Raw genomic sequence first — 14,215 nt, forward strand, 5'->3', positions numbered from 1 at the left:
CTCACCCGTCTTCCATGATTTTGCAAAGATAAAAGACAAAGGTTCTGAGAGTTCTTCCACTAGCTCCTTCTTTACTCTAGGATGCAGTTCATCGGGCCCTGGAGATTTAAACTCATTCAAGGAAATTAGGTGTTCTTTGACCATTTGTTTATCAATCTCAAATTGCAATCCTGCCCCCTCAACTTCTGCTTCACTTTCTCCAGGGGGGTCATAGACCCGCTTTTGGGAGAAGACTGAGGCAAAGTAGGAATTGAGCACTTCAGCCATTTCTTTGTCATCTGTTATCAATTTGCCATCCTCATTAAGCAGCTGAACCACCATTTCTTTCCTCTGTCTTTTACTACTCAGGTATCTGAAGAAAGCCTTTTTATTACTTTTAGCATCCCTCGCTAATCTCAGCTCTCTGTGAGCTTTAGCCTTCCTGATGCCATTTCGGCACTTCTGAGCCACATGTCTGTACTCTTCTTTTGTAGCCTGGCCTTCCTTCCACTTCCTATATGTATCCTTTTCTGTTTTCATGTCATCTCTAAGCTTTTTGTGGAGCCACATTGGTTTCCTCTGTTGTCTTCTATCTTTTCTTCTGGTTGGAATTGTTTGTAACTGTGCCTTTAAAATTTCCTTTTTTAAATACTCCCACCCATCCTGCACTCCTTTTCTCATCATTATTATTATTATTATTATTATTATTATTATTATTATTATATTTATTTGTATCCCGCCTTTTGCCCAATGCTGGGCCTCAAGGCGGCCTTACAAAGTTTAAAATATACATGGGGGGGGGGGAGGGAAACAAAACCATAAACAATTAAAAAATACACAACAAAATTATAAGACATTAACATAGATGGAGGGCTGGATTATTCTCCAAAGGCCTGCTTGAACAAAAAAGTTTTAGCCTGCTTCCGAAAGCCCATCAAGGAGGGAGCCAGCCTAGCTTCCCCAGGAAGAGAGTTCCAGAGCACCGGAGCAGCCACCGAGAAGGCCTTCTCCCATGTTCCCACCAAGCGTGCCTGTGAAGAAGGTGGGACTGAAAGAAGGGCCTCCCCAGAAGATCTCAGAGCACGGGCAGGCTCATAAGGGAGAATACGTTCTTTCAAATAACCTGGACCCGAACCATATAGAGCTTTATAGGTCATAACCAGCACTTTGAATTGTGCCCGGAAACAGACTGGAAGCCAGTGGAGCTGTTTTAACAGGGGAGTTGTGTGCTCCCTGTAACCAGCCCCGGTCAACAATCTGGCTGCAGCTCTTTGAACCAGCTGGAGTTTCTGAACACTCTTCAAAGGCAGCCCCACGTAGAGCGCGTTACAGTAATCCAATCGGGATGTAACTAAGCCATGGGTCACCGTAGCCAGGTCCGACATCTCTAGGAACGGGCGCAGCTGGCGCACTAGCTTTAACTGTGCAAATGAACTCCTGGCCACTGCCGAAACCTGAGCATCCAGGCTCACTTGCCACGGGACCTTACTTATCATAGTTCTGAGTTTATTAAAATCAGCTTTCCTAAAATCCAGAGTACGTGTATGGCTACACTCAACTTTTGTCTCCTTCATAATCAAGAATTCAAGTATGACGTGGTCACTTTCCCCCAGAGTTCCCCTAACTGCCACTTTATCAACTAAGTCATCCCTATTGGTCAATAACAAGTCAAGGATTACCGATCCTCTAGTTCCTTCCTCCACTTTCTGTAGGAGAAAGTTATCACCCACACATGTCAGGAATTTCTTGGAAGGGCCGCTTTTGGCAGTATTTGTCTCCCAACAGATATCAGGGTAATTGAAGTCCCCCATCACTCCTACATCATACTTCCTTGAAACACTGGCAATTTGTTTCTCAAAAGTTTCGTCCTCGTCTTCTCCTTGATTGGGTGGGCCAATCAAGCTTCTGGGCCATGCTTCTGGACACAGTCCTAAACTCTTGAGGAGAGGGAGCTTCTCAGGGCATCCAGAGCCAAAAGACGCCCCACAGCTCCTAGGCCAGGAGTCATGGCTTCACTTTAATGATCTCCGGTTGCAAAGCCCCTCAGGCACGTCTAGAATCATAAAATAGTAGAGTTGGAAGGGGCCTACAAGGCCATCAAGCCCAACCCCCTGCTCAATGCAGGAATCCACCTTAAAGCATCCCTGACCAATGGCTGTCCAGCTGCCAGTTGAAGGCCTCTAGGGTGGGAGAGCCCACCACCACCCTAGGTCATGGGTTCCATTGTCGTACTGCTCTAACAGTCAGGATGTTTTTCCTGATGTCCAGCCAGAATCTGGCTTCCTGTAACTTGAGCACAAATCACAGTCTGTTCCCACCCCCCTTAATTGGTCCGTTTCTAATTACCCCATTCAACAGGTTAAATTGTTTTGTCACTTAGGGGTGTTTTTGCACCTGCAAGGCCCAGCAGGATCCTAGCCTCATTAAAGCAAGATTTATCATAATACAAAAGCTGGGCAATTAATTGCCCAAGTCCTTGGCGTCCTTTGGGCTAAGGTGGCTCCCTCTGCAGTTACATGGCCCTGAGCTTTGGAGCTTTCGCCAAACAACAGTTCAGGCGCTGGGGAAGGTCCAGAATTCACTCCTGGCTTTACCCGTGGGCACCCCGGCCACACATAGCCCATGAAGAGGCAGGCGGTCTGCCTTCCTGTTTGGGCTACAGCACAAGTCCAGGGCTGTGTCTACATGAGGTCGCATTTGTACCTCCCGATTCGACGTCCCGCGTTTCCCCTCCTCCTCCAGGGGCATCCCAACGACAAGGGACGCAAATGTGGGATTTGTAAGGAATTTGACAACCATTTTTTTTTAAAAAAAATCTGTGTGGGTGTAACTGTGCAGTTGCAAGATCCCATGTGGGCGATCCAGCACCCATTCGGTTTGCTGGGCGCCCCTTCCCTTTGTCCTGGCGCATGCCAGTGCCTTGCTGAAATTCCTTAAATGTGGGTTTAAGTGTGGGTGGTTGTTTTTTGCAAAACTGGGCACACCTTCCCCATTCACGTGAAATTGCACTTCTCGTTGGCCCACGGAGGCGTGTAGCCGGCCCAGCAGCTGGCCGGCTTGCTCGACCGCCCACTCCTCGTTCCAGGCTGTTTATTTCTTTTTCTACTCTTTATTAAACCGCGCTGCTATGCTGGTCTTTGGAGGCGCGTAGCCGGCTCAGCCGCCGGGCAGATTGCTCGGTGGGCCCCCTACCCGCTTCATTTTTTTATATATTTATTTCGTTATTTTGTTAATCTGTCCATGCCAAGCTCCCCAGAGGTGGCCCAGGGGTTGCCATTGGCCAGAACCTTCCTCCACTGCAAATCCGGAGCAAGGCGACTCCTGGCAAGTGCGCAGCGCCTTGCTCACCGCAAAAAGTCACGGTAAGTCACCACCTTTTTAAATTCGCAGCTTCGGGGGAATGCCTCGGGAAGGCAGCTGCGTCATCTCAATGACCTGCTACCACTGTGGATCCACCCTGGGGCAAACCGCTCGTCAGGACAGGCTCTTCAACTTTCATAACAGAATGTTAACTTTGCCATCTTCACATTTGGTCTGAAAAGTTTTGGACTCCCCCTTAAATCTCCCCAATCCCAGTTGAGGCTTTTCCTGTGTTGAAAATATTTTCTGACCGATCTGTTAATCAGGACTTGCCCCACCTCTTTCAAAACGGCCTTCATCTCTTCCACATCCCCGTCAAAGGCCGCCTCCAGCATCCGCTTCTTCCTCTGCTGCTCCTCCCTCTGCCGCTTCTTTTCCTCCTCCTCTTTCTTTCTCTCCCGCTCAGCTTCCTCCTGCTCCCTTTTCACCAGCGCAACGAAAGCCTACAACAGAAACAGCCCCGTGGGAAAGAGCCAACCGGCAGCGTCGTGGAGAGACCAAACAGGTGAGGGGATGTTTAGCAGTGAAAGAGCATCAAGAGGGAGGCAAGCTGGGAGACCTACGGGCAGATCCCCAGAGGGATAGGGCCAGAGAAGCAAAGAAGGGAGGCATTTCTGTTAAAAATCCACCTAAAGGTAATTTCGGGTTGAAAAGACAACTGTACAGACTTCATTCACTGTACATGACCACATTTATCATTGTTCAATCTCAGTGTGATGAGCATGCATATATATATACTTGAGAACAATTCTTGTGAACTTTTATCATTACACTTTGATATGCACTAGAGCACTATTAGCCTTGAGAGACTACATCCACCTGGTAATGGGCTATATTATACTATTTTGGGTCCTTGTGTTCCGGCGTGAGTTTTCTGCTGAGGGGTTCCCCCCCGGGGCTGTATCTGTTTCTTGCAGCGCCATTTCCACTGCTGAAAGCAAGGGGCAACCGCAGGTCCCGAGTGGCCCATCCCCATGTCGCCCTCAAGGCTTTCCTGTGCCTGGCAATGGCAGAAGCCGCTGGCAGAAGCCGCCACAGGCGAGGCGAGGTGAAGTGGGGTCGCACTCCTTCCCCATCCCGAAGAAGCCGCCTCTCACGTTCTCAAGGCCACGTCGCCCCTCACCTCTCTCTGGAGGCGTTCCATCAACTCATCGTAATCTTGGCGTTCCTTCAGTCGCCGTCTTCTCTCCCGAGATGCCAGGATGCGGCGGAAGGCACACTGCAAAGTGAGGGCAGCCTTTGCCTCAGGACTCAGCTCTGAGAGGACAGAAAGGAAAAGCACGTGGCTCTCCAAGCGGAGTCCCAACGGCCTTGCTGGGAAGGGGCATTGACGTTGTCAGGGGCTCTCTCTCCAAGTGAAAGGTCCAGACTATAGAAAGGCAGCGGAGGGTCACACAAATGAGGAATCCCCAAAGGGGCCGGCTGATCTACAGAACCATACCAGGCCCCAAGAGTAATTTGGTACAGGGGACCTGCTATCTCCCCATGAACAAAATGCTCAGGGTACTCTTGAGGTAAGAGAACAAGATCACAGAGAGGAAGGGAGGTTGTGGGCTCTTCCACACCAGAGGCATTCAAGAGGCAGCTGGACAACCATCTGTCAGGGATGCTTTAGGGTGGATTCCTGCATTGAGCAGGGGGTGGGACTCAATGGCCTTGTAGGCCCCTTCCAACTCTGCTGTTCTATGATTCTATGTACCCAAAGGAGAAAGAGTTGTAGTAATGGGTGACTTCATTTACTTGCACATCACTGGGTAAACGCATGTTCCTGTCATGACAAAGAGGTCCAGTTTCTTGATACTCTAAACAACTGTGTCCTAGACTGTTGGTCATGGAAATGGCCAGAGTGTGTGTATGTGTATGTGGGGTGTGTGACCCTGAATTTAATCTGAAGTGGCACTCAGAACTTAGTGCAAGATGGAAGTGTTGGTGAACCAATGGGAAACTGCGACCACAGTGCTATCACATTTAGGGAGGCTGCGGAACGCTTGAACCACTGTCTGGAAGCTGTTCTGGGATGGATGACAGTGACGGAGATGAAACTTAATCCAGGCAAAATGGAGACACTGTGGGTTGGGAAACCAAGTACTCTAGAGGGAGGTTCTCAACTGGTTTTAGATGGGGGTGCACTCCCCCCTGCACAAAAAGAGACCAAGCAGGTAGTCTGTGTCAGGTTCTCGGCACCTAACTCCCTTTGCAGCCAAGCTGTCATGCAGTGTTTTCAGTGAGTTACCTTTATTATGCAAACTACACACAGGCCTTGCCTCAGGCTACAAGCAGTATCCTCATGCACCAATTGGGTATCAAGCATTCCCAGCAGGCTTTGCATAATACAGTGGGCGTCAGGGCAGTTTCCCGTGAATTAGAATTGCTGCTAAAATGGCCACTGACTACTACAGACCTCCCCACACGCCCTCAAGGTGGGTTTTTCCACAGGATCGCATCCCTTACTGCAAGTCTCTTGGAGCACCTCATGACCCTGTGCTGCTGCTCCTCCCTTTTCATATGAGGTCGGACTCGGCTCCCTTGTTCCACCCTGCCCCACCCCTCTCCATTGGTGGGTTCAGAAGGCCCAGCCTGGCTGATTAGACAGAAGCAGGGCTTTTCCCTCTCTGCCTCAGTTATTCTTGCCCACTTGATGCCCCAATGACGCCTTCCCCATCCCTGTCTGGCTCAGGATCAGTTCCCATGTCTCCTTGGGGTGCATCGGCAGAAGTGCTGGGCCCAATCCCTACAGCCTGGGAGCCCTTCCAGACTCGGCCCTAACAAGGGAAGAAGCCTAGGTGGCTGCTGTGGACAGGAAGGCATTTTACCAACTTAGCCTGGCACACCAGCCGCGGCCCTATCTGGAGAGAACAGACCTTGCCCCGCTTATTCATGCACACGTGGCGTCTGTGCTAGTCTACTGCAATGTGCTGTATGTGGGGCTGCCTTTCAAGGCGGTCCAGAAACTTCAGCTCGTGCAGAATGCAGCTGCCTGAGAGCTGGTCAAGGCGCAGTGAGCAGATCACATGACATCTATACTGCACCAGCTGCACAAGTCACCGGTGTATTTCCGAGCCCAATTTAAACTGCTGCTTTTGACCTTGAACACCTCAAATGGTTTGGCACCAAATTACATTAAGGACCACCTTCACCCTTGTCAGCTTGCCTGCACTTTAAAATCAGAAAGAGAGGCCCTTCTGATTTGTCCACCCGTGAATGCAGTTAGGCGGGTGATCACACGTGGGAGGGCCTCACACCCCTGGAACAAGCCGGAGCTCCGCCATTGCAGGTTTTTAAGGAGGCCATGAAAACAGATTATTTTACTGTGGGCTTTCCTTGATAGGACAGCAGTTGCTGCAGTGATTGACATTGCTGATGTCGTTGTTGCTGCTGGTTTTATTGTTGGCTTTTCTTATTGTTTTTATTACTATTTTATTGTGCTTACATTTTTTATCACTTTTAATATTGCTGTGAGCCGCTTTGGGAGAGCTTCTACCCTGACAGACAGCCAATAAATGTTATAAATAATTAAATAAATAAATAAATAAATAAATATATTAACCTGCCTGTTTATTGAGATCTACAGTTTCATGGTCTCCTGGCTAGACCTTGTCACCTGCACAGGTACATTTGATGGCAACCAGGGGGAGAGATGGTGCCCTGCCTTGGAATTCTCTCCTCACTGCGTTACAACAGGTGTCGACCCTGATGGCGTTTGACACCTGTTAAAAACTCATTTATTTAATCCTGTATTCTCTGGTTTTAATGCCTAGCGTAGTGAGAATTTTTGCCTTCATTGTAGATTTGCATTGTAATTTTAATTGTTGTCACTGGGTGGCCTACAAATGTAATAAATAACTACCCAGAGTGCATTCACTGGGTTTTAAGAGACTGTGCACCCTAGAGATCAATCCCCCTCTAGCAGCCATGCTGGGCTACACACTGGCCAGCTGGCATCTCCCTGCAGTAGCGCAGAGCAGCCTCCCCCGACCTGATGCCCTCCAGATGTTTGGGGCTTCAACTGCCATTATCGCCAGGCAGTACAGCCAAAGGTCAGGCATGCTGGGAGCCGAAAGCCCTGGAAGGGCGCCAGGCGGGCAGGGCAGGGCAGGGCAGGGGCCCCTTCAACCACGCAAGGTTGTGCCTCTCCTTTGGAGCCAGCTCTCATGAGGGCCTTGCTGCCCTTTCCTGTAGACTGGCCAGGGCCATTGTTCCAAAGGGCATCGGCTGCACTGGGAGCATCGATTGCATCTGCATGGACCATCCTGTGCTCCTAGGAGTGTAAATGCACAGCCCACATATGTCTTCTCGGCTGTTTCTACTAGCCTGTCAGCTGGGGGTGATGGGAGTTTGAGCCCCAAATATCCGGAAAGTACCAGGTTGGGAACAGCAGACACAGAGCCTGGTTTTCACCGCAAAGAAATCATAACCATCCGCACAACTGGCCTCCCTTGTTCATACCTTCCCTCCCACTTGCCCTCCCCTCCCCTCCCCAGCCCTACCAAAACCCTCTTCCAAGCCAGAACCCAGCTCTGCATTGCTTAACATCTCTTTGCAAAGGGCTACCTACATTGGGGGGGAGGGGGGGCTGACCTCATCTGAATGCGTCAGCTCTTCTGCAGAGTCAGGGGAGACCAGAGGCCCTGGCAAAGCTGTTCCAGAGGGCCCTGCACTCCCCCACCCCCACCCCACCCCCAGACAAGTCCCTTTGTCTAGGAGCTCCGTGTTGCTAATGCGGCTCTCCCAGCTGCCCTCTGGGGCGCAGTTGCCTACCTGTGGGATGGCTGCCCGGGGCCTCTTCTTGGAGTCTGGAGCCAGGGCTTGCTGCGGCTGCATCCTTTACGTCCATTTGGTGGCCTGAATGGGGGCCCAGGAGAGAAATAGTTCAAATGAAAGAAATACAGAAGCTTTCGGGTCAAGCACCACTGTGTTGGCCAGCACCCACCTTTCTCAAAGTCATGGCTTCCGGTTCCCAGCACCCTGAGGCCAGTGGGTGGGGCTTGGGCATAGTCCAGCAGCATTTTTGTAAGGTTCTTAAGCAAGCAAACGACAGGATGGGGGGGCAGCAACTGCCTCCACCCCCCCACCCCCCGGGCAGCCCAAGCCAGGGCTGAGGGCAGTGACTGGGTGGCCTCCTTGGACCATTCTGTGCCCCTGGGGTGGGCCAGGAAATGTGCCCCTGTTTGTCAAGGCCTCTTCGAAAGCCACCTTTCCTGCCCCTTGTTGTCATTCTGCAGTCTGTGACCCCGTTTAGAAGGTCAGTACTGTATAAAACGAAGCGAGAGAAAGGTCCGGACCTCGGCCATCCTTCCAATCATTGAGGTGATCCGGGCAGAAGATGATTCTGCTGTGAGTTTAACTAACTGCTCAGGATCCGTAGAAATAAGCAGAGAGCCGAGGGAGCCAAAGTGCCCCCTGCCCTCAATTAACAAGGACCCAGGGGGATGGCGCAAGGCAGGCCAGGGGAAGGAGGCATGGTGTGACGTGGGGGGGAGGGCAGCTGTGGCCCGAAGCAAACGTTCCTTCCCACTGACAGGCTGCATTGATCCGCTTCCCACAGGTGAGGATGTGCGCCACGCAGCGCCCCGGCCTACTCCACACCCACACACCTCCCCACATTGACCACTGATGCGGTGGCTTTAGGGCAGGCCCAGCTGTTCCCAGCCTCCTTCCCTCCCCCTCCCCAAAGCCTCCACTAGATGGGCAAAATCGCACATCAAGCTAAAAAGCAGCGCCGGCGGCACAAGGCTGACGGTACCCAGGGCTGCACCCTAAGAGCTCTTCAGCAAACCTCTGTTTAACGACAGCAATGTTTTTTATTTCAATTTATGCACGTTATATTTTAATGTGGTCTTATATTTCTAATAAAAAATAAATGAATAAAAGGTTTTTTCGTTACCGACTCTTGTCAGTTCAAAACCAAAATTGAATCCACCTAAAACGATATTTGGTGCTATGCTTTTTTCGAAGTGAATCGATCAGCTGTGGGCCGCTAACTGGCAGCCAAAGGGCTTCCTAAATACTGGAGGTATAATTTGAAAACACCCAGCGGAAGCCAAATCTGTCACACTCTGACTGGCCACCGCAGGCAACTGGGAACAATGAAGAACTATTTTAAGAATAAAAATATAGTTTCAGCGCACCAGAGCTTTGCTCTCCCCCTTTTCTTCCTTCGGTTTGGTAGCGCTTCTTTCCCTCGCAGAATTCTGCACCTGGACTAGAGAGGCCTTTGGGAGGAACCGGTAGGAAGGCCTGGTACAGCCCTGCGCTTTCAGGCCGGTGGAGAGCACTGCTGCTTCTGCCTGCATCCCATCTGCAGTGTGGGCCTGGAGGCCCACTTTCACAGCAGCGACACACTGGGGCAATGCTGTCATTGAGCGACCAGCCTCCGCCATTCTTTTCCTGGTCGGTCCCTGCCGGCTCAAACTGCCCCATAAATGTATAGGATGTGAAGGGAAGGGTTTTTTGCCCCCGATAGGGGGTAAGCCTTTACATTAAAAGGTCAACCTTTACATGTCCTTATGCTGAACTTGAGAGACCTGGATTCTAGTCCCCACTCAGCCATGAAGCTCACGGGGTGACTTTGAGCCAGTCAATGGCTCTCAGCCTATCCTACTTCACAGGGTTGTTGTGAGGGGAAAATGGAGAAGAGGTGGATCATCACAAATGAACGACATTTGCCATTTTGCAGCCCAATCACTTATTTTGGGGAGCTCCTGCCGGAGCTCTTCCCGACCCCTTTTTGTTTTACGCCCTTGAATACTTTGGTGTGGACACGCCACCAACACTCACCCCTGTCTCTAGGACAGGATTTACACAGCTGCTTTATAACAGTTTAGAACCCTAGTGACAACTGCTGGGGCCCAGGAGCCGCAGTCCATACACGGCTTTCAAGCCATTTTTACAGCGCTACATCCTGCTTGGTGTAGATCTGGCCTAGGACCTTTCTGGACAAGTTCAAAAGCAGATCTTTGAGGGTCCCCACTTCCCGCCCTGTGCCAGGGTGACTCTTGCTTCTCTGCCGAGGTTCTCTGCTTACCTGGCATCCCAGACACCCGTGTTCCCGGGAGCTTCGCTGGTGCTGGCGGCTTTGCCCCTTTCTTTCCTGCGGCCTTCTTGGCACTCATTCTCCTAAAACGAGGAGAGGAACGACACAGGTGAGACCTCAATGCTATCAAGACCATCCTTCTATCAACGCCATGGACTCTAGTAATATTCTCCACTGTCCTCCCCCCACCCTCCCTGGTAATGAAGACCTCTACCCAGGGATAGAGATGTGAAGGCCCGAAAAAAACCCGGAAAAATTCAGGGGGGGAAATGATTTTTTCCAAAGCCTTTTTGGGAGTACCCCCCCCCCCAAAATTGAAAAAAAAATAAAGAAAAAATGGGTTACGGGATAGTGATAGCTATAGCTCAGAAATAAGTCTGATTAAATTTTGGGCATATTCACTGAATCTTGGTCCCGCCTATTTCTCATTTCTTTTTATGGGAATGGATGCTTTATGGATGCTTGACACTGTGGAGTATTTCTTCGATTGTAAGACGCCATCAACTGTAAGACGCACACTAATTTCAGTACCACCAACGGAAAAAAAGCTTTGATTCTAAGAAATAATAAACGACCCGCGATTCTAAGACGCACCCCATTTTTAGAGAGGTTTATATGGGGGGGAAAGTGTATCTTAGAATCGAAGAAATACGTTAAATAATTTTTTTTGTTACTAATTTTGATTGTTTCTTCTGGGGTTTTTAAATTGTTTTTTGCCTGTTCCTCATAAACTGGCAAAAACAAAGAGGTTCCTAACCGTTATGGTGTTCCTAACCGTTCAGGAACTTGTAGCTCCATTTGTTACAAAAAAAGGTTAAAAAAAAAAAGTAAATTCAATTTGTAATAATTGCTTGAATACTGTACTTTTAATGTACCAAATATAATAATTTTTTGTCAAACCAACTTGGACATAATTACATTGTATGTTCCTAAAGTAAGAAAGTGACTTTCCATCTGTGAAAAGTGCTAATATTGCATTATTTCAATTTCCCCCCAAAATTTCCATTTTTTTCCTGAAACCCGCCAGAAAAAACCGTTTTCCCCCTGTGGTGTCAACATTTCCGGAAATTTTACATCTCCACCCAGGGAGGCTCGCCCAGGTGCCCTGTTTTGAGCACTAAGACAAAGACCCTCCCAGCTGTTGTAACCTTCCCTCAGAGGGGGAGATGCTCCAGCCCCTGGATCGTTTTAGTTGCCCTTCTCTGCACTTTTCCCAGCTCTACAATAGCTTTCTTCTTCTTTTTTTAGGTGTGGTCACCACAGAATAGCAGGGGTGGAAGGGGCCTGTAAGGCCATCGAGTCCAACCCCCTTACTCAGTGGCAGGAATCCACCCTCAAGCATCCCTGACAGACGGCTGCCCAGCTGCCTCTCGCAAGGCCTGCCGCGTGGCAGAGCCCACCGCCGCCACGGGCCACGGGTGCCGTTGTCTTTTTAAGCGTGGCCGGCACCCCAGATTTGTACCAAGGCGTTGCGATACCGGCAGGTTTTGATCCTCAATTCCTTCCCTAATTGTCTTCGCTGGAGCCCCCCACCCCACCGCGCCCCCGGGGTCTCCAGGACGGGCTCACGCCGCCACCCGCTTCCCTGCTCCCTCCGGATTCCCGGTCATGTGTGAATCATGCGCGGAGGTGCCTGGCCGGGTCTCTCTCTCCGCGCAGGGCCGGGGGGGGGGCGGAGGCGATGGCGATGGGGGGGGCCCGAGCACGGTTCACTTCCCCCAACCCCCCACCCTCACCACAGCCCCGCGAGGCGGGCCCGGCCCCAGGGAATCTGCAGGGAAACACAGGGCGGGGAAGAGGGGCGAGGAGGAGGAGGAGGAGGAGGAGGAAGGCCCAGAGGCGGGCGGGGGCGGGGGCGGGGGCAGGGGCAGGGCGGCCCTCCCCCCTCTCTCCCCCCACCCCTGCGAGCGGCCCCTTCACGCCCGCGAGGGGGGCCGGGGGAGGGGGGCCGCCCCCCCGCCGCCCCCAAATAGGAGGAGACACCCCCCCTCGCTCACGCTTCCTCTTCTCCCGCCGCCGCCGCCGCGTGGCGCCGTCGCCTGGCAACGAGCGCTCCTGGCGGGCCCCGGTCCGTCGGCGGGGAAGGCCTGACGCGCCACCCCCCCCCCCCGCGCCTTGGGCAGCCCTCTGGCTCTCGGGGCGCTGCCGGAGCGCGGGCGCCGCCTCCCCAAGCCTCAGCCGCCCCTTCCCCGGGGGCCTCGCGGGGCGCCCCCAGGCCAGTGGGTCGGGGCTGCGCGGCGGCTCCAGGAGCCCTGGGGCAGGCGAGCCCCGCGCGCGGAGTCGGGGGCAGTGGGGGCCCCTCCCCCCTCCGTCCCTCCCCGCGTGGCGCGATCAGTGGCAGGCGAAGGGGCTCCTGGGGCCCTTCGGAGCCCGGACTGGGGGGGGGGGGGCGTGGTGAAAGCAAAGCAGCTAGGAAATTGCGGGCGGGGGGGGGGGGAGGTTTGCAGGATTGAGCTGTGCGGTCGGGAAGCCCCTGAGGTTTGACGAGGGGCCCCTGCAAGTCATGAGTTGTTTTTTCCGGTATTGCCACTGACCATATATTTCGGTACCAGGCCGATAAGTTCAAATTGTCCAATTTTTTCCACTTGTCTGGTGAGCAGCAGCTAATAAAAATAATAATAAATCTTTACATTTCAAACTTACATTAGATCCTTTGTATATTCCCCACCTCGATCCAATCGGAAAGGCGGGCAAGAAAAAAATTATTATTATTATTAAAAATACAATCCTTCCTCTAGTAATAACCATCAATTCTATATGCACTAACCTCCAAAATCCCGGTATGTGGATTTTCACCATAAATGAAAAAACGTGCCTTTTACCCCACAGCCCCTCCAACGAAGGGGGCTGCATGTTGAAGTAATATGTGCTAGCTGTATTGGCGTCCGATAACATCTATGCAGTATTTTCATAGAAGTTTCTTGAATAAAAGCTGATATTGATTTAAATGGTCTCTTGTTCCATAATTTATTCCAGCTAGTGTCATAGAATCATAGAATAGCAGAGTTGGAAGGGGCCTACAAAGCCATCGAGTCCAACCCCCTGCTCAATGCAGGAATCCACCCTAAAGCATCCCTGACAGATGGTTGTCCAGCTGCCTCTTGAAGGCCTCTAGGGTGGGAGAGCCCACAACCTCCCTAGGTAGCTGATTCCATTGTCGCACTGCTCTAACAGTCAGGAAGTTTTTCCTGATGTCCAGCCGGAATCTGGCTTCCTTTCACTTGAGCCCGTTATTCCGTGTCCTGCACTCTGGGAGGATCGAGAAGAGATCCTGGCCCTCCTCTGTGTGACAACCTTTTAAGTATTTGAAGAGTGCTATCATGTCTCCCCTCAATCTTCTCTTCTCCAGGCTAAACATGCCCAGTTCTTTCAGTCTCTCTTCATAGGGCTTTGTTTCTTGACCTCTGATCATCCTGGTTGCCCTCTTCTGAACACGCTCCAGCTTGTCTGCGTCCTTCTTGAATTGTGGAGCCCAGAACTGGACGCAATACTCTAGATGAGGCCAAACCAGGGCCGAATAGAGAGGAACCAGTACCTCACGTGATTTGGAAGCTATACTTCTATTAATGCAGCCCAAAATAGCATTTGCCTTTCTTGCAGCCATATCGCACTGTTGGCTCCTATTCAGCTTGCGATCTACAACAATTCCAAGATCTTTCTCGTTTTTAGTATTGCTGAGCCAAGTATCCCCCATCTTGTAACTGTGCATTTGGTTTCTATTTCCTAAATGTAGAACTTGGCATTTATCCCTATTAAATTTCATTCTTTTGTTTTCAGCCCAGCACTCCAGCCTATCAAGATCACTTTGAAGTTTGTTTCTGTCTTCCAGGGTATTACCTATCC

This window comes from Elgaria multicarinata, chromosome 7 (genome assembly GCF_023053635.1).
Source record: "Elgaria multicarinata webbii isolate HBS135686 ecotype San Diego chromosome 7, rElgMul1.1.pri, whole genome shotgun sequence".
In the NCBI taxonomy this organism is placed as follows: Eukaryota; Metazoa; Chordata; class Lepidosauria; order Squamata; family Anguidae; genus Elgaria; species Elgaria multicarinata.